The sequence below is a fragment of the Equus przewalskii genome, chromosome 7 (assembly GCF_037783145.1).
Source record: "Equus przewalskii isolate Varuska chromosome 7, EquPr2, whole genome shotgun sequence".
NCBI classification, from domain to species: domain Eukaryota; kingdom Metazoa; phylum Chordata; class Mammalia; order Perissodactyla; family Equidae; genus Equus; species Equus przewalskii.
This window is the reverse complement of record NC_091837.1, coordinates 45,880,896-45,902,610: the sequence shown is the minus strand read 5'-3', so window position 1 is coordinate 45,902,610 and position 21,715 is coordinate 45,880,896. Positions and strand designations below refer to the sequence as shown.

The window sequence follows — 21,715 nt, the reverse complement described above, 5'->3', positions numbered from 1 at the left end:
TCAGGGAGGTTGTTTATAAGTGAAAGAGGCTGGAAGAATTTCAAGTTATCCTATTTGTTGAGCTAGACTAAAGTATGGTTCTCTAGGGGGCCGGCTCTGTAGCCGAGTGGTTAAGTTCACGTGCTCCGCTGCGGCGGCCCAGGGTTCGGATCCTGGGCGCGTACATGGCACCGCTCGTCAGGCCACACTGAGGCGGCGTCCCACATCCCACAACTAGAAGGACCTGCAACTAAGATATACAACTATGTCAGGGGGTGTGTTTGGGAAGTAAAGCAGGGGAAAAAAAAAAGGATTGGCAACAGTTGTTAGCCCAGGTGCCAATCCTTAAAAAAAAAAAAAAGGAAGATTGGCAACAGTTGTTAGCCTAGGTGCCAATCTTTAAGAGAAAAAAATAAATAAAGTATGGTTCTCTAGTACTTAAAACAAATTTTTTTGAATCTGAAACTGTCTCATTTATTTTCACCAAGTCAGTGAATAATGATTGATATATGGGAATTTTTTATGCCTACTAATTGAAAAGTTACTTTGATATAACATAAACAGGAAAACAAACTACTTGAGAGTCTAGACATCAAGTTCCCAGCAGAATGAGAATCCTTTTCATTGATCTTTTATTTAAATAAAAAAAAAACGCATTTTTTAAAAAAAATTATGGAAGTGTTCATGACAAATATGATTTAAAAATAATAAGCTATAAGTTTCTCCTTTTTGTAATCATTTCCTTACTTTAATAATTGCTGTTTCAGGGGCTGGCCTGGTGGCACAGTGGTTAAGTTCACACGTTCCACTTCTTGGCGGCCCGGGGTTTGCTGGGTTGAATCCCAGGTGCGGACATGGCACCACTTGGCATGCCATGCTGTGGTAGGCGTCCCACTTACAAAGTGGAAGAAGTGATGTTTTCTTGAATTAAGGACAGTGCAGAAAGGTGACTGACTTGGCTGTGTAGGTGTTAGGCCGTGTGACCTCCTACTGAGGAAGATTATAAAACCTAGAATCTAAGATCTTTTCAGTAGCCACAGGAATAGACAATTGTATATTTGTGAATAGTTGAAAGGTACAGGTTTGTTACAATAGGCAACAGGGCTAAATAATTTATAGTGGTTACTTGTAGTTTTTATGTTTTTAATATGATTTTAATATTATTAAAAATATAACGGCTGACAGAAATAACACAGTGTCAAGTACTATATAATAAGTTGCTAAACTTCAGTAGTAATATGGGAAGTATAAAATAAAAGAAAATACCATTTTTCACCCAAATTATTAGAAAAAATTTTAATTCGATAATAAAAGTATTTTGGCAGAAGTATAGGAAGTGCATATGTTCTACATTCCTGGCAAGAATGTAAATTTAGTGTGCCATTTTTTGGATAAGAAATTGGCAGTATTTAAATGTTAAAATTTATGCTCAATTTCATTTATCACTATCCAGTCTAAAATACAAGGTTGTTCGTTGCTGCATTTCCCATAATAGCAAATCTTGGTAACACTCTAAATATCTATCAGTAGGGGAAAATTAAGTAACCTATAGTACAGTCATTTTATGGAATCCTCTGTAGCCCCTGAAAAAACTTTAATCCATATTTCCTAAAATAGAAAGACCTCAAAGATAGTGGTTTTGTGTGCCAAACCACTATAAGATTTCCATCCTCGTTGTTGATATTCAGAAGATGAGTTAGCTTTATCTGAAATCTTTGAATGTTTTACAATGTCATATATTATGAAATTAAAAATAAATATGAATTTTAAACTAATGAACAGCAGAAATTAGGGAAAGGTTGTGAGAATTGTTATTCTAGTACTTTCTAATCTAATGGAAATGTAGAAAGTTGCTTAAGGACTATTATGTTTAAGAGTTACACTTGAAAATAATGTTGAGTTCATCTGGTCCAATATCCTGTAACACAAGGGCATTCATTCATTCACTCTTTCTGTTGTTAATTCAGTGTGTATTTATTCAACACCAACTAAGTCCCAGCCACTGTGGATACACAGGTGACTATAATGGTTGCTGTCATCAAGAAGCTTATGGCAGGGGTTTGGGGGGGGGGGGGTGGTTTACAATCTATTGAAAAACATCCCTAAGAAAATTAATAACACTCTAATAGTGATTAGTACAGAGTATGATGGGAGTACATGGGTTCCAGAACCTTCCTGGTAACTCCTAACTCCATTCTATAATCCCTAAGACTTTGGCTTCTAAGTGGCTCATCTCCCAACAGTGTGACATGATCATCTCCCTCTGGAATTGACTCAGTCCTGCTCTGAAAGGTCTGTATGAAAAGGCTTTTATTTGCTTCTCTTTTTAGAGGGAAGTTTCCTCTTTGCCTCCTGATTCCAACGATTAAATATAAAGCCAGTCTTTCAGGGGCAAAGCAACCTGGACCCAACCTGGACTCAACCTCTTCATTTTTTTTCCCTTCTTGATTTCTTATGTTTGAAACTTCACTGGAGAAAAACCAAGATAGCTATATGCCTAATGTACTGTTTCTTAAGGGTGCTCTGCAAAACGGTGGTCATTCTCAGAGTGGCCATAGGTAGACAAAGAGAAAATAATTCTTGGTCAAATGATTTGAGGGATAAATAAAGTATAATTGAATCGTTTATTTTACTACAGAAGTTTTCAGAGCCTTTGATTAATCGTTGCATCATGAATTTCCAATAGGAGTAAAATCTTATTTAACCTCACATCCCTTTTAAGTGTGGATGATGCAGCTATTATTATCTGGAAAATCCTGAAGACAGAGTTTGGGAAATCCCTTTCAAATGTCAGTCCAAAAATAGCAGTAATGCCCTCCCTGTGAAACAAATTTTCCTTAGTTATCTTAAGTAAACTGCTATAACTTATGCAACTTATGCTCCATGATCAATTTATTTCTCTTATTATTTTACTAGTTATAATATGAAGTATCAAAGCTGAGGAAATAGAGAAAAGAAATGATTTTGCTTATTACTCATAATGCCGCGTTCAAGTTTGTCTACATGCATATTTTTACATGGCTATAGCCACCACATATGGCTCCAAATCTGTAAAGAATTTAATATTATTTCATAAGATTTTTCTAAGTTGCACTATGGTCTTTATAATCATTGTTTTAATTGAAGCACCAATTTCCAGTCATTAATTGACTTAACTGTTTCCTCATTGTTCAAGAGTCAGGGTCATTCCAATTATCCCCCACTCTAAAACTGCAAAGAACATCTTAACATTCATTATATTTTTCATTATTTTCAGACAGATTCCTCAAAGACTCATCCTCCTTTGAAACTCAGTGTTGTAAAGCTCTTTTATGTACCTTACTGAAGATTACTCTTTAAACTAGTCAGCAACCCCTAGGGCTTTTACAAATGGTTCTTTGACAATCACTGTTTTTGATGTCCCCTCAACTAGTTTTCAAGCGGCCACGTGAGCTTCGTATTGAACAAGCAAGACCACTTTTGGGCAGACAGACTGAAACATTGATCGCAAATCTACTGGGTACACTTACAGAGGATTTTCATAAGTAGTTCATAATTTAGTTATTGATGGCACCATCATCCATGCTTTCAGTAGTTTGGTGGAAATATATTTGTAAATGCAACATATATTTTATTCTATCATCCGAAAAGAAATCAACTTTTTAGAAATGCGGAGTAACTCAACTTTACTTTTTTTTTAACCAGAAGACTTTATTTAAATAATTTCATTACCTTCTTTACTGACAAAAAGAGAAAACAACCCAGAAACTCCCATGTTATTGAACATTGTAACACCTGCCTTATTGAGAAATCAAACTTCTGTGAAGTTGTAGTCATTCAGACCAGGGATTTATTTAACATTTATTTATTGTGCACCTATTATTTGTCAGGCACTGTTCTAGCACTAGGAATACAGTTGTGAACAAAACAGACAAAAATCTTTTTTTTCACGGAGATTACATTCTGGTGAGAGGAGAAAGACAATAAATAAAGTAGATTTCATCTATAAAATGTTGGAGAAAAAAATCAAAGACAAGTGAAAGGAATGCCAGGGAGTAGAGGGAGGGTTGCAAATTTAGCTAGTTGAGAGAGTGAGGCATATGTGAATCTAAGGGGAGAGTGTGCCAGGCAAGGGAAATGACAAGTACCAAAAGTCCAATATAATTGGGAAGAAGCACTGAAATTTGGAATTAGGAAACCTAGATTTTAGGGTGAATTCCTGTAATGTCTACTGTGTGACCATAAGCAAGTTACTTAGCGTGTCTAAAGTTCAAGTATAATAAATGGGGATGGACCTGGGGAATGGAATCATTTCTGAGTTTCTTCCCTACTCTAAAATTCTGTAACTATTTGCTCATTAATAACCGAGCCATTAGAGGAGGTTAGATGGCATTTAGCACATTTATTTCATGAGCAGAGAAATACATGATGCATTTGAGAAAACTCTCCATCACAAATGCTTACAATAAAAGGGTTCGGTGCTTAAATGTTAAACTTCAATAATCTGGAAGATGTAATTACGCCAAACACATCAGTGAAACTGATCAATAGGGTGATACCAGGAGTGATGAGGATAAAAGGATGTAAGGGTAATAGATTTCACTTTTCACATGTTAATAGCACTATTAGTCTTATGGAAATTCCTGTTTAGTTTGATATGACACATCATTTCAACACGTGGTGTGGTGTGGTGTGCTTTGTCTGTGCATTTTGAAAACTGTACCAGGTCTGATAGCAATTTATTTGCTGCCAGTTGAAGTATACAAGCAAGTTAGGAGGCTGACATTCTATAGAACAGATGGAGGTAATGCTGCTCTCAACATGTTAATTTTATGATCTGTCATGTGCTTTTATATTTCCTTAAAAATACACTCAGCATAGAGCCAAACCAAAAGTAATAGATATCTATGTCAATACAGAGACATGGTTCTCTGTATATTTACATGCTTTGGGTGACCTTTAGTAATTAAAAATCCACATGACCTGAGACAGTCTTTGCACTAACAACACCTCATCAGGGAAAGGAGGAGCTGAATTTTTAGAATCCTTTCAGCAGCCTTGGGTTTATTTCTAGATTTTTTGATTTGGTTCCACTTTACAGCTGTTTCCAGGAAAAAGGATACTTGATTCTTCTCCAGATTGAAATGTTTTTTCATTTTTATTGAAGTAGATGAGACTGAAACTGATTGGCTTATCAAGGGCCATTTAAGGAAGGCATCGCTATCGCGTTCTGCTTAAGCAAAACTATCACGAAGTCACCACAAAGAATGGTTTTACAGTTCAGCTCCATGTGAAGGAAATCAGATTCAAGGTTGTGTATTACTCAAGCTCTGCCCAACACTGCTGAGCTGGAAAGTAAATTCCTCAAGTCACCATAAACTGAGGTGTGTTTTATCTTATATAATTTATAATTTATTATATATAATATATACTATATAGTTTTATATAATTTATTTTAATTTTATAATTAAAATTTTATATAGCACGTGTATCTATATTAACAAGAACTATAGAACTCACCTCTGCTTACGGAAGAAGGAGGGAATGTGAGGAAACTAACATTTTTTGAATACTCACTATGCTTCACATTCTGGACTACATCATTAAATATGCTCCAAAATCTCCATACTTTTCCAGAAAAAGCATTCTGACTCCCATTATCTAGCCACTGACTGTACTGATAGAGTATTTGCTTGATATCAAACCCAAGAGCAGCACCGTGGCTGTAGTAGAGTCAGGGTGGATCCAGAAGCAGGCAGCTGGCTGTCCTCCCGGGGTGCACTCTGCTTCTGCACCGCTGGGGGGGCTAGCTTATTCAGACCAGGTCTCTCTTGGGCCTGAGCCAACACCCCTACGACTCATATCTTCATAATATTGACAGTTAGCTTCCAAATTCGAGAAGTAACAAAACTCTCAGGCAGACTCATGAGACCAAATGCCAACTGATAAATGTATTTTGTGAGATATTCCAGGACGAAGACCAAGGGAAAGATTTTTGCATCCCCTTTCTGATAGGTAGTTTCACTGAGCAGTCTACCTCCTAGCCCAGAAAGTCAGTGTGTGACCAAAGAATCAGCAAAAGGGAAAGGAACACTACTAAATGGATAACTGTCCAGCTAATAGAGGATACTAGGATCTCCGGATGCTTTTTCCAACCTAGAGAACCAGAAATGTTTATAATCAGAGCTCCAGGTTATAGAAGATGTTATAAACTCAAAATTCTTATTCTCTCAACTATTCTGTTTTGTTATTTTTTTAACCCTCTGATAACACTCAACCCCTAAGTATTTATTACCCAGTGTATTCTGAGGTTTAAGTATTCTACCCTGAAAGCTGCAAAAATTATTCTAAACTGGGGAAGATAGATTTGCTTCATTATTTTCTTGGTGCAGTCCTTTTTTTTATTCTGAGGAAGATTCACCCTGAGCTAACATCTGCTGCCAATCTTCCTCTTTTTGGATGTGAGCTGCTGCCACAGCATAGCCACTGATAGATGAGTGGTGTAGGTCCACACCTGGGAACCTGGCCCGGGCCGCAGAAGCAGAGCACGCCAAACTTAACCACTAGGCCACCAAGGCTGGCCCAAATGCAGCAGGTTTTAATCCTTTTTACTTCCTACTCAGAATGGCATGTGGGAATCTGGATACCTCAAATTGAAAGAGCTATGGAATCATGTGACACTTTTAAAAAGCCACCAACTAACCCCTAGAATGGTTTTCAACAGTTTAGAAGACTTTTCCTAGCACCACTTTAACTAAATTAAACTTAACCTAAGAAGTGTGTGTGCATGTGCCTGTTTGTGTTTGAGGATGATAGAGCTCAAGACGAATCAACTGAAAAACCATCTTCCCCTTTTATAAACAGAACCTGACAGCATGTCTTGACATAACACTGTCGATGCCAAAAGTCTGGGAAGAGCAGGCACCATTTCGACAATTAGACTCACTTCCCACGATAAGGAAGCAGGTTTGGATTTACTCCTCTTGCTCTTGTCTGTATTTGGCCGTGTTAGAGACGGGGCTACTTGGATCATAGCAAGAGATCGTTTCAAATCAAAGTAACCATTTTCTAAAAATACTTCCGATAGATTGGCTTGGTGACTTAAAATGTCAGTTTGAAGAATTCCTTAGTGGGCATGTCAAGAATCTAAGAAGAGTCCTATATATATGGTTAGATTAACATTCTATATACATTTTTAAAAAATTTGTAATCACCAGCAGTAAATAGGACTGAAATGCAAAATGTCGACCTTAGAAAGTAAAGATCTAAACTCAGGAAACTTTTAATTTGATATTTGCTTTCTGTTGAGATGACAATGTCATAGTCCAAAAGTAAAAAGTGAAAGGGCACTTGGGAGTTAGAGAACCAAGACTTGGATCAGTTGTGCGACCATGGGCCAGTCACTTTACGACCCTCAAGAACTGTTGCTGCATTGGTGAAATGGTTATAGCAGCAATACTCACCTCACTGAGATCTTGCATGTATCAAATGAGATGTGTGTTTCAAATACTCAGTGAAATGTAGAGTCCAACCTGACTTCGGACGGAGTCAAAGCTGTTTCCCTGTACACACTTCAGACCTCAGGTATCCTTTTTAATTATCATTCTCTCTCCAATTGTCTCATTTACTACTACATCCCCAGAATCTAGAATTGTACTTGTTGCTTAATGTGCAAGAAATATTTGTGAAAGACAGGAGGGCAGGTAGGTTGGTGCATGCTCTTATCCTATTTGTCCAGTATCGGTGTCTCGCTCTCTGCCTGGTCCCTTCACATTGATGACTCAGTAGCACTGCCTGCCTGGCTCCTGGTTTCTGTTTCACTCCTGGATTATTGTCTCCTGGGTCAACCATCTGGGTCTCAGACACTGCAGCCCCTGATCAAGCCCCATCACCCTCCAAGGTCAAGTCCATGCCCCTCAGAAGGTGATCCCATCTCCAGATTTTCCCGGGGTGCCCCTTGAGTAGACACAGCAGTACTCTATAAAAACCAAGAGGTGTTTTATCATTATACCCACCAAAAGTGAGGCTTCGGGGTGTGGTAGTCAATGGTGCTCTTCATCAAATATTTCTAGTCTCCCCCTTTCTGATACATAAAGAGTTATGCCCCCCTGACCCCTTCTAGTTAGCTGTGGCCACGTGAGTTGCCTTGGTCAAGGATGTGTGAGTGTGAATGGAGGTGTCGCTTCCGAGCACAAGCTTTTGGAGAAGAGGAGGATTTGCCATGTCCCTTTTCTTGTCTTGGCAAACATGGAAGCAAATATTAAGTGAAAAGCCTTAGATTGACGTTGCCAGGAGTAATACTTACTTGATCCAAGTCAGAAATACTGGAATCCTGCCCAGCTGTGTTGCTCTCTGTCTTCTCAGGCCTCATCAGGGAAGCTGGGATTCCACCAGGACAGGAGGTCAGGGCTGGTGATGTTGAAGATCTTTTCATGTGTCTTTGGCCATCTGTATATCCTCTTTGGAAAAATATCTGTTCATATTCCCTCCCCATTTTTTTATCTGATTGTTCATTTTTTTGTTGTTGAGTTGTATGAGTTCTTTATATATTTGGGAAATTAACCTATTGTCAAATATATGATTTGCAAATATTTTCTCCCAGTTGATGGGTTGTTTTCATTTTGTTGATGGTTTCCTTTGCTGTGCAGACCTTTTTAGTCTGATGTAGTCCCATTTGTTTATTCTTTTCTTTTATTTCCCTTGCCTGAGTAGGCATAGTCTTCAAAAAGACTGACAAGACTGATGTCAAAGAGTGTACTGCCTATATTTTCTTCTAGGAGTTTTATGGTTTCAGGTCTTATTTTCAAGTCTTTAATCCATTTTGTTTATGGTATAAGATAATGGTCTACTTTCATTCTTTTGCACTTGTCTATCCAGTCTTCCCAACAGCATAAGGTCACTCCCAAACAGATTTTTAAAGGTAATTTGATAAATGAAAAGAAACTAAAAACCAGATTTGGTGCCAGGCCAGTCCAGTTTTTTCCCTACCTGTATAGCCTAAACAGTTTCAGGTGACCTCTGTGGTCTTCCATCTCGTACTTAAAAAGTGTGTGTGGTTGAACTAGATGATCTCCACAGCCTTATAATTCAAAAAGCCTATTGTCATTCTAAGGTGAGTAAGAACACATTTTGTTCTAGTAAGACAACCAAATTAAGTTAAACGAATACATTTTGAAAAAAATAAACTTATTAATTTACTTATGCTTGACTCCTTCAAAACATCTTTTGAGTTAGGTCATGACAAAAGACATAAAAAAAAGTTAACCACAATATTGAAGTAAAAAATTGTGTTCAAAGAAAAACCAAGAAAGCAAAAATACCCACTGAAAGGGTCAATATGGCTGTGATTACAGATCAAATATGCCTATAAGTTTCCTGAAAGCCATGGCAATAAAGTTCACCATAATAGTTATATAGCTTTCAAAAAAGCCTAAAGCTTTCCTAGTATTGAAGACTTAAAATAAATTCTTCATGTAACACATTTTTTAAACAAAAAGGATAAATTCGATAATATTCTTGATAGGATTAGTTATTTTATCCCTACTCTTGAAAAAGTGAGGAAAAAAAAAATAGACAATGTCCGTGAATAGGCAATTCACAGAAAGAAAACTCTAAATGGGTAATAAATAGTAAAAGATGCTCGAACTCTCTAGAAATTAGGAAAATACTAATTAAAGCATCAATAAAATGCCAATCTATAAGCATCAGACTGGGAAAAATTAAAAAGTCATGCAATATCAAATGCTCATGAAGATGTAGAAAAATGGAGACCCTAGTGCCTTATTGGTGGGAATATTACCTAATGCAGCTATTTGGGAAAATAACCTGTCTGAATTTACTGAAATTAAGTATGCACACACCTGACAATTATGCACACCCTAGTAATTGTACTACTGGGTATATCTTTGATAAATCACTCAGGTGCTCAAGGAAAAAGGTATGTTAATATTTATGACAGAGCTATTCTGTTGGTAGGCTTCCCAATGCATGAATAGGATGGCATGTTATGGGGTAAAAAGCAATAACTTAGGCTAATATGTAGCAACATGGGTAGATCTTTAAAAACAATGTTGAAGGCAAAAGTTAGAAACAGAATGATATTTATACCACAGTATCATTTATGTAAATTAAACATGCTCCATGCCAAAGTTTTTCAAAGCTTCTCTTCATGTATGTGTGTGTGTCTGTGTATAAAAGGTAGACTAAAACAATGTATTTTAAATATATTATCAAAGCTACCTATGGCGGGAGGGGGGTGTGGGATTAGTGATAGAAGATAGAGAAAAGAAGCAAAACCAAAGGAAAGTGAACAAATAGAAGAGGAATATTCTGTAGATTGACAATAATAAAATGTCATAAATTGAAGTTCACAGTCATCTTAAATTTGCTTATCCTAGGTCCACATTTTTTTTTTGTTTTTTGAGGAAGATTAGCCCTGAGCTAACATCTGCTGTCAATCCTCCTCTTTTTGCTGAGGAAGACTGGCCCTCAACTAACATCTGTGCCCATCTTCCTCTACATTCTATGTGGGACGCCTGCCACAGCATGGCTTGACAAGAGATGTGTAGGTCCACACCCAGGATCCAAACCAGTGAACCTTGGGCCACCAAAGTGGAATGTGTGAACTTAACCACTGCGCCACCAGGCTGGCTCCAGGTCCACACTTTTTTTAATTAAAGCTTTAAAGATTGAGAAAAACAAAATTAAGAACGTGTAGAAAACAACCGTAAAAACACCAGCTGTATTTGAGAGTCTTCTGAAAGCTGGGCTTGAACCTTGCAGACTATCAATTAGTAGTTTACCGGGTTAGTCGTTCTCACCTGGGGAGAACAAAGACCAAAAAAAAAACCTTGTTGCCATCACAGCTGTTGAAGGCAGGAACTATATCTAACTCATTTGAGGATCCCCCACCCAAGCGTAGGACCTGGTGGGTAACAGGTGCTCAAGTCTATAGAATGAATGCATTCATATTGTGATAACATTATTATTCTTGTAGCTAAGCCTTGGGGCAAATCTGAAACATGAGAGAGGTTTTTCCATTAAATAAACTGTATCAAAAGTAATAGCTGTTTCAAATTGAAAAGTCCTGATCATAAGATTCACACTCATCCTGACATTCACAGCAACTAGAGACCTGTGGTGTTTGCACCTTGATTTGTACTATGAGTCAAATCTCTCAGAATAGGAATCCAGGTTATTTCCTTTCTTTAGACCGAAGCTGAATTAAGAGCAAGGTTTAGCCAAGCAGTGATTTCATTTACCACTGTATAAAAGGAATAGTTTTATTTTAAGACTTTATCATTCTCACACTTGAAAGTAGAGTGCAGGTTACTGACAATAGTAGAAAAGGAAAAAAATCTGCAAAATCATTAATAATGTCACACTGCTATGTCGACTATTATCTTTTACCCCTGGCTTTAAAAAAAAAAAAAAAGTGTTTTATGTCTTATTAGTACCTATCAGTAAATAATAATGTTAAATTCTCCGTTATTATTTGTGAGTTATTTTAAGGCATTCTGAATTTCTTTCAGTGCTGATTCATGCATCAGGCATATATCTGGGCAAAATTTAGCACTTCTTCCCTCTAATGCAGGAAATAGACATATTACTGTGCCTCTGCCTCCCCCCATCACCTTAATGATACCCTGCTTAGGAATATCTTAACAGGAGACCAAGGGAAGAGCTGAACTTTATACAAAGGGTGTGTAATTTGCTGTTGGGGAGCTCCACATGGGTGTGTGGGTGTGGGCCTGTGTGCCTCCTGTCCTGGAGTGTCCGCACAGGCTTAGGCGATCCTGGCTAACTGGTCAGCCCTGTAAGATACAAGTATCTTGTTTAATAACCCTTATCATTAGAGCCAAAAATCCTAGATAAGACCTGACTATCCTTTCAACTATGCTAAAATAAACTAGTTCATGAGGTGGCCAATAAGTTATGCTTGTTCTATGTAAACAAAATATTCTTCCCCAAATACACTGAAGACTGAAACAGGCATGTCTGCAAAATACACATTTATGTAGTAAAAATTAAAAGTGTTTTTTCATTTTAAGAAATGACTCGTCTTTTGCATAAAGATCAGTTCTCCTAAATATATTTAATATTTACTTTTAAGTCTTTCTCACTTTAGTCAGTTTATGTGATATATGAGGATTCTTTTTAAGTAGATAGAGATGGCAGGAGCATTTGGGATCTGCACAAAAATGATTTAGTCTTATCAGCAACGCATTGATCAGTCATAGTAAAAGTTCATGGTTAGCACATTGAATTTCTGCATTTTTGTTACAGTATCATGATAGTTTAAATATATTTAATAAATTAGTTTTGTCTTTGATTGGGTAAATCTTGAGGGACAGAAATGCTTATGGGCTAAGTGTTAGAATCTACTTTAGCTTGAAGACCTCTGAGAAAAGAACATGAAGCATCTTTGAAATTACCATTTAAGTCTGTGGATAAAAGTGGTTCATTGCAAGCATCTAATTTGTATTACTTTTCTTTTTAACGTGGACATTGAGTGAAGGGAGGGGCACCATCTCACACAGGAATGCATAATGTCAGGAAAATGTCTTTGTGATTAAATTGCTGGCTGCAAGGCGAGCGGCTCCAGACTCTCAGGGGAAGAGGTGCTGGATCATTAGATCGAGTGGAGTAGGCTGCTCAGAAATGACCAGGAACTTTACATGAGGACTATGATAGTTGAAAGGGCTGCACACAGGAAGAGTGGCAGTTTTGGAAAGATTCAATCAATGATGCTTTTCACTTCTCTCTGCTGCTTCACGCAAGACTAATTGTTTCTTCTTCAAAGACATGAAATTTGCTGTCAAACTTGTATGTAGTGGAATAATCGCCATTTTACAGTTGGGAGGGGGCCCCCACTTGTTGGACCCTGATTTCCCAAATCAGAGGCCATTGTGGGACTTTTTCTTCTGCTTTTTCCCCAAGGCTTAATAAATTCAGAATCCAAATAATTTTAATAATTAAATCAAATGACAAAGTCACAGTACAGATATTCTTCTGGTTTCTGAGGGGTTTATTATACTTCTGTATTTTCCTGTAGCTTCGTTTAAATCCCTTCTGATGAAGTTTACATTCGTTGCTTATCATTATTCCCTCATAACCACAAATATTTATTAAATGCCCTTTATATGCAAATTACACGTCACTTTTGTTGTTGTTAATGCCCTCGAGTCCATTCCGATTCCCAGCGACCCTGTGCACAGCAGAGCAGAACCCTGCCCGTCTTTCCGCGCCATCCTCTCCCCTTCTGGCGCTGTATCAGACAATGCTCTTTGCTATTCACAGGGTTTTCATGGCTGATTTTTTCAGAAGAGGGTGGCCAGGTCCTTCTTCCTAGTCTATTTTAGTCTGGAAGCTCTGCTGAAACCTGTCCATTATGGGTCACCTTGCTGGTTTTTGAAATAACTTTCAGCATCACAGCACCTCGCAGCCACCACAGTATGACAACCAACAGACGGGTGGTTTGGTTCCCTGACGGAGAGACCAATCCCAGCCACAGCAGTGAAAGCACCGAATCTGAACCACTTGAGCAGCAACATGTCAGTTACTCTCTCTTAACTATATTGTTACTTGAACTTGCCAGTTTTGGTGGATGCTGTAATTGGCCACCCATATACCCCTTTAGGACCAAAGTACCTCTCCCGCCTGCTGCTGGGAATAGTGGCAGCTGATGACTCTCTGCTACCTCCCTTCTAGGGAATTGCCTTTGGTTGAAGGGAGCTGCTTCACTCAAGCTTCCTCCCCAGGGCAGCCCACATCCAATGACTGGTCAGTGAGGGGAATACAAAGGCCCAGCCCCCTTGCCTCAGTTCGGGACAATTCTGAAGGGCCATCCTAGCTCCAAAATTCATTTTCCTCCACTCAATCCTCCTTTCCTCTCTACTTTAGTGGTGGTTTCCCCAGTGCACACCGCATTGAACCTCCTGCTCTCAAATCTCCATCTCAGAGTCTGTTTCCAGGGAACCCAACTTAAGACACAGCAAACCACAGGGCAGCACCTGTCAGAGCCATTCCTTACAGTTCCCTCTATTGTTTCCATCATTTCTGTTAGTAGCCAGAGCAGCACTGTATTTTTGTTACCAAAATATCCGTTGCTTATCAAATGCTAGCCATCCATATGTATATGTATTTTTTTTCTGATATTTTCCCCCAAAACTTTGCAATCTGACTTGTGGCATGTGAGTGATTCTCATTGTCTGGCTTATACTTGAAAAGAGTGGTAAAATTGATATTCAGTGCTAGTTTCTTTAGAAGAGCAAACTGAATCCTTAACTGATACAGCAGAATGTTTCCAACTGACTTTTCTATTGACCCAACTTTTGCACCCAACATGATATGCTTTACGTGGACTTCATTGTAGATTGTTTCACCAGTCAAGAGAACAGACCCTGAGAACTAGCAAACCATTTCATCTGAGCATCTGTGTTTACGATGCAAATGAACTACTTTGTCTCGTGGCTCAGCCTCTGCACCTTCTGCGTTCAGTCTGGGTCGGCAGAGAGTGAAGCCCTCCTTACTAAAGAGACGGCAGTTTCAGCTGGACCGCTCTTTGCTTTATTTGTAACTGCTTACACTGGGGTTCCAGAGGCAGTTGCCTGATGTTTTTTGTATGTACTTGGAGAAGATGGGTAAGGTCAAGTGCCTTGTCTGCGGTGGAAAATTAAAGACTTTCCTCTATTGTTTGTTAGAAATAATTATTTTCATCCCCGAACTCCAAGGAAAACAAAGCATCAAGTCCCAGACTGTTCCCATTTTCTTTCTCACTATTCAGTTCTCTTTACCAAATATTTATTAAGCACCTAATCCATATGAGGATCCTGGCCTACACACTTGGGATACATCTGTGAACAGAACAGGCACAATCCCTGCCCTAAGTTCCTACCTCTCTCCACTCTCTTTACTCCCTACGCGAAAGAAAAAGATAAGAAAGGATGTAGCACTTAGATGTAACATATTTCCAGACTTTCTTCACACACAGTCCTTGGTTCAATTATTCTGCTCTATTCCCAGACCATGTGGCTCACTCATTTGCTTAGATTATATGATCACTTTATTTTGACTATCAAAATGTGATTTTTGGTGTGAATAAGACTGAAAGTTCTCACCCCCTTCTTCATCCTCTGTAAGTATTGCTGGAAAGGTGAAGGGAGGGAACTAATCTCTATCAAGTATTTCGTATACTCCATACACTTTCCATAATATACGGCATTTAATCTACGTAGCATATCTGAGAGTTGGATACTACTGTTATCCTTATTTTATGTATGAGAAAACTGAGACATACAGATGGGTTAAGTAACTTTCTGGAGATCACACGATAATAAGTGTCTGACCCAGGGCTGAACACAGGTCCACCTGCCTTCTCCCTATTGTGCTGATTCCACAGGTAGAAACATCACACCCCAGCCTCCCAAACTTATCATATACCCAGAACTGGAGAAACAGTTTCCCTAAATTCAGTCAACACTTTTTCAGTCTTTGAAACAAATGTGCTTTAAAATAAATTAGAACAATAGAGCCTCATGGGCAGAAGAAATTCAGAAGAAAAGTATTGCAAAGATTGGTGTAACTTTTGAGATTTCTTTCATGATGACTGCCACCCATCTCCTCACAGTTCATCTTCAGGTATGAACTCTGGCTCTATTTCCTCACGCATGTGCTCATCTTAGGTTCTTTCACAGAAGCTTCTCCCAGAGAACATACACAAGATTTTCTCTGTCTTCTCCTCCAGCCACCTGCCTTTCGTGTATCTTTGAATTGGGAGTAATTCCACACTTGAATATCAGTCGAGGGGTTGAGGCAAAGACTGAAGACAACAGACAAGCCAAACCATTGATGGCCATCTTTGTAGACCTGTGGCACTTGTCCTGGAGAAGTTATTGGAACTAATGATTTGTTTCTATCAAAAGTGAACAAACTCTGAAAACCATTGTAAATTTATATGGGTTTTATATTTTAAAAAATTTTATGTTCTCGCTCCCTATATTTAAGTATCTATAAAATTAAAATCTAAATATCTGTCTCTAGGAAAAAAGTTGTTTGGTCACACTGGAGAGAGAGAACATGAAAGGGGAAGACGCCAACTGTATACTAGTTATTTAGATATGTAAATCTGTTAATAGCATGTGTTTCTCTTTAGTCTTAAAGTTGTAAAATTAATGAATTATCTGAAGCCAAGGGAGGAGAACTTTTTCTTCATACAAGATTTAAAATATTGACATATATAGAATATTATTTGTTTTTTATAGATCCTGCTTTGTTCCACAGAGGATTTGGAGTGGCTTATAAGGATAGTTGGATCAAAGGAGTGATAGATTGATAGATCAATCAATCAAGATATAAATAAAAGTTAGTATCACTGTAGGCTGTATTTAGGGCCCTAATAATTACTGACATTAAGCTGATATTCTTAAAAGCTGAAGCAAAAAGGAAAACTGTGTATTACTCATATTTTTGTTTTGAAAGCATAGCATTCTCCAGTGAAGCAAAGATTTTCCTGTCACCTCGATTTGACAAGGACATCTTATCTGACACGTGGTGGCCAGCATTTTTGATGACATACTGACAACAAAAGTAAAGGCAGGTCACATAGGAAACTTTAAAAACTTTTTGCTTAATACCAACTGAGGGCATAATGCCCAAATCCAACTCAGCAGAAGCAATTTGCTGGAGAAATGAGAAAGCTTGTGGTCAACATACACAGCCTGCTAATAGTCTACCTTAACTGCCAGAAAAAGGATGCCAAAAATATAACCCATTACCAGGCCCAGCACTTGCCTCACTCACACACAGTGTGTGCAACTAGGTCATAGAGCTCTTCCACTGAGGCCAAACTGGGCTCAGATTCATTTCAAAATAGTGCTTGTGACCATCACTTCCGATTGATTAGAACTGGCAGAAATTGAAGCCTATTTGTCATCATGGACTGGTTCCTCTAGGGTCAGTCTGTGCTTCAGCAGGTACTCAGGCCTCTGAAATGATGCACGCCATTTTATGTGTATTTCTCTAAGTGTATTTTTCTAGAAGGAGACTTCAGAGCTTTCAATTCATGAAAAGATCACAGTGAGGAATGCATTGACCACAGGTCCTTCAAACACACCTTCAATATTTCTGTCAAGAGCTTTCAATAGAAGGTGAGCAGCAAACTGTTCAAAGGCCTTCTCTCTGGCAAGGGCCTGAGGCGGGTGTTCCATGCTGCTGATTAAAGGCAGGGCCATATGCACTGATGATCAAAGCCACAGTTGGCCAATGCCATCTTATGAGAACTAAGAGCCTGGCCCAAGCTGGCAGTGACACCCACCTGTGCGTGGGGAGGGTGAGGCAGAACCTCTGCAGAGCCGATCAAAAATGCTCTTTGAGTATCTGCTTTGTGCCAGAAAATGAGGACACAGGGTTGAACAGATTGGCTTATTCTAATGATTATACAATAATTAATTACTGTTTTTGTTATTTGCCATGAAGGACAGGAGGGCTGAAATTGTCCATAAAATTGAGCTGAGTATCTTCCAAAACACAAACAAAAGGACAAACATGTCTCCAAAATTCTCACCAACCGTAGACAAGTATGCAGGATTTATTTTTAGAGTCTTTCACAGATCTAAAATCATCATGTTAGTTTAGGAATATAGAAATAAGTTGTTTGTAATATAAATGGATCTAAATTCATCTTGCGAGCTTAGGACTATAGAAATACACCGTTTATAACTTTGACCATAAAATAGTTTTTGGTGTGCAAAATTCAGAGAATAGATTACTCAGACAATAATTACAAGTAGATTCATTAAATTTGTGTTTAAATATTTAATGTTCACCATAAAAGGAACCCACAAGTTGACAGTTTTTAAGGAATGTTGTATTTCTTAATTTTACAGTTGTTGGAAGAATCCTATAGAAATGTGATGGAAATGTGTGGTGGCTCCCATCTCATTGGCTTCTGTTTCTCCATGAAGTATGAGAAACCGTCACTGAGAATAGAGAAGGAAAAGGGGAATTGGCAGAGATTTGAGGAGGGTAGAGCACATTAGAAATTATCATTAAAACAGCAGAGAAACCCTCTGTGCACTGCTTTGATTAGTCAATTTAATGCTTAACTTTTAACCATGAACAGATATCCAAAATGTACTACACATTTGAAAAATAATATGCCGTAAGATTCTAGGGTCAGATTCTCTGAATTTGGATCCAACTAACTCACTAGCAATGTGATCTTGGGCAAGTAACTGAACACACTGTGCCTCCGTTTCCTCATTGTACAATGGGGCAAATCATAGAACCTATCATAGATAAGTGTTTTAAATATTAAGTGATGGATATATGCAAATGCTTACAATAGTACCTGATACACAGTAAGCAAGTGTTAGCAATAATTATTTAGGGAAAGCCAACAGCACAAGAGACTAAAGCTTAAATGAACATTTCAAATAAATGACCCCAATGGAAAAAGAAATTTAAAAATAAGAATTTTTTTCAAATTTAAAAAAGAAAGCTTTTAGAAATTAGAATTTAATATTACTGAATTAGTATTTTCACAGGTCATTGATGAAGGTATTGCAGTCATAAAACAAGAATATGAAATAGGAGCAATTTGTTAGTGAGACAGTCAAAGAAAACTGTATACCATGGAAAGTAAAAGGACAAAGCTATAAACTATAGAAGGGCAGTTCAGGAGATCCAAGGACAAAGCGAAAATATATAGAAAACCAGTTCAGCAGATCCATGGCCGACTGCTCGCTGCTCAACAAAATCGGCCTTCTCTTCTTCCTTTGCCACAGCAACACTGCATTTCCAGCCACGGTTGCATTTGGTGTGGCCAAATACGTGAGCCCTGGCCAGTGGAACCTGAAAAGTGATGTGAGTCTCTCCCGAGCCCGGCCCTGTATGCTGTGAGACCAGGGCCACTATTTCACAGCAGCTGGTCTTGTTTGTCTGTGGCCATGGCGGCGGGGAGGCTGGGAAGGTGGGCAGAGGTTATAGGAACCCTCACTGCTGCACTACAAGTCTGAACTTTGCCTGGGGGCCATGGGGATCTGCTGAAGTGTTGGTTTTGTATAGAAGTGAGAATAATCAGCAGATGTGCATTTCAAAATGTCCACTGCTTTGGCTGGGTGGAGGAAAGCTAAGAGGGCAGGTGGGGTGGGGTGGGGTGTGGGTGAAGGCCGAGGCCAGAAGCAGTTAGGAAACTTACATAACCAACCAGGAGAAGAAGGATAAGCCCTGAATTGAGGCGGTGTCACTGGATGGAAGGAAGAGAGATACAAAGGAAATTCTGGTAGGTAGACTCAAGAGTTTTGTTGGGTGTGGGGGAGTTGAGATGCCAGGGTAGGAAACAAAGATGGATACAGATGTCATTATATTTGAGGAAGTGTCATGGCTTTGGGGGTCCTTATGCCTCCTGGCCTCTGTTATCCCTGAGAAACCAGATCATTGTTAGTACCCTCTCCTCTGTTACATCCTATAATCTGTCTTATCTCAAACTATTTCCTGGCTGTTTCGTTTATCCCTGCCTTTCAGGGGCTGTTTTCTGTCCTCTAACCTTGAAAATCTGGAAAGTTTCTAAACTACCTTTTCCCCACATCAAGCACCAGCTCTTCTGTGAAGACCTCTCACACTCCTCCAGACAAGCCTGCTTGCTCCTCCTTTGTGCCTTCTGCCTTCCATGCCCTCTCCTCTCTTGTAGCACTTGTGAAAATGCGGTCAGCATGCTCAGTTGACATCTCTACAACTAGATGGAGAGCCTTTTGAGGCTAGAGATTTTTTTTCATCTTTGTGTTTCTTATTACTAGCAGAGGGCCTATGTTATAATAGGTGCTCAGTAGATGTTTTAGCTAATTAATCAATGAGAATAATGGGACAGCATCAAAGTGTGGACCTTGAAATAGCACCATCCTCAGCTCCATTCTCATGAGAAGAATCAAGGAGGCTGAATAGCAACACCTGGAAGGACTGACAGCATTGAAAAAGATTATAATTAAGCTTGAAGCAACAAATATATCCAATCTACATAGTTGTACAATTCCCGTTCTTTTAGTTGCTTCAAAATTGTCAATTTTCTGATAAGAAAACCGCTTAGGAGAAGGAGCATGTCAACACACCTGCACTGGGGGCAGAGGGTGAAGAAAGGAAAAAAAGGAATTACCCCTGCCTTTCTAATAGCCAGAGTTTTCCAGAATTGTACATATATAGCATGCTTAAGTGAACATTACCCTCATGTTCACATAGTGAAATGGATAATGGGTACCTGGAACTTTTAGGGCACATATACTGTTTCATAGGTCGTGGAATCTAGACTTCTAGTTGTTTACCCAATATATTCTTCCCTTTCTCTTGGTATCAGAACCCCAGTTTTATTTGGAATAGCAATGTGGACAGCTGAAAGACCACATTTCCCAGCCTGCAATGCAGTGAGAGGTGGCTATTTAAATAAGTTCTGGCTAATGAGATATTAGTGAAAAGGTAGTGTGGGACTTTCCATGGCTCTTCAAAAGAGCTGATTCAGCTGGGAGATTTGCTCCTTTAACTTCCTTCTTTCCTCCTTCTTCTGGCCCTGTGCCTGATGGCTGGCACTCCAGCAGCTGTCTTGGAATATGAGGTGACCTTTCTTGGAGGATAGCTCTAGAAGGGAAGAACATAAAGATAATAACTGAGTCCCTGACTACCAAATACCAGCACTGAACTACCAGCTCTGGACTGCTTTTCCTGAAAAAGAGTTACATCTCCATGTTTAGGCCACTGTTATTTTTGGTTTTCCATTATAAACAACCAAAACTAATACCATCTAGTATGGCTTAACTTCTGGTAACTAACATAAGTGCCCTAATGATTCTTTTTGTCTTTTTTTTTCTTTTGCCGAGGAAGATTCACCCTGGGCTAACATCTGTACCAACCTTTTTCTGTTTTGTGTGTGGGTCACCACCACAACATGGGTGCTGACAAGTGGTGTAGGTCTGTGCCCAGGAACCAAACCCAGGCAGCTGAAGCAGAGTGTGCTGAACTTAACCACTAGGCTGTGAGGCCCGCCCCCTCCTCCCCACCAATGATTCTTAATATAATTTTATTATGATTGCACATAGTTTACTGTAGTGTATGCTCAAGAGGTTACAAATTTTCATCTCAATGGAAAAATTAGAGAAATGATATATAACCCTGCATTGTGTGTGCAATGTCTAGAAGGGCCTCTGCAGGTAGAGTCCATTACTGGAAAACGGCACAATCCTACTCCTTGTTGATCACAAACACACTCAAATTCTAGGCTGTGGTGCAAATCATTTCTTGCCTTTTCTACATCTTCACTCTTTAGCGAGTCGGGCATATATGGTAGTCCAAAGATCCTTTCCTCCCTCAGAATACTTCTCTTCTTCTTTTCCACTGCCATGTCCTCCCCACATGACCCAGCTCATCCGGCTGCGCTCCTTGTGGTCTGAGGAGGGGACTCATTCACCCAGTGGTTTCTGTTCCTGAGAGGGTGATGGTGGACAGTCATGTTTTTCTCAGCTATATTGAGATATAATGAGCATATAACATTGTATAAATTTAAAGTGTATGGCATGATGATTTGATACACATATATTACAAAATCATTACCACAAGAAGATTAATTAACTTATCCATCACCTCACATACTTCCTCTTTGTGCATAGATGGTGACAACATTTAAGAGCTAATCTTTTGGCAACTTTCAAGTTATATAATACAATTAATGGTAGTCACTGTACTGTATGTTACATCTCCCGAACTCATTCATCTT

The 21,715-nt window shown here is 38.8% G+C and overlaps 1 protein-coding gene and 1 long non-coding RNA gene across 12 annotated transcripts in view; one reads left to right on the top strand and one right to left on the bottom strand.

The window, feature by feature from the left end:
• Positions 1 to 21,715, top strand: part of DLGAP1 (DLG associated protein 1) — an 843,303-nt gene that overhangs the window by 378,759 nt on the left and 442,829 nt on the right. The window lies entirely within an intron of this gene.
• Positions 21,334 to 21,715, bottom strand: part of LOC139084836 (uncharacterized) — a 36,117-nt gene continuing 35,735 nt past the window's right edge. The window contains exon 4 of the long non-coding RNA XR_011542629.1: positions 21,334 to 21,462. This is a non-coding gene — a long non-coding RNA (uncharacterized lncRNA). The remainder of the gene's footprint in view (positions 21,463 to 21,715) is intronic.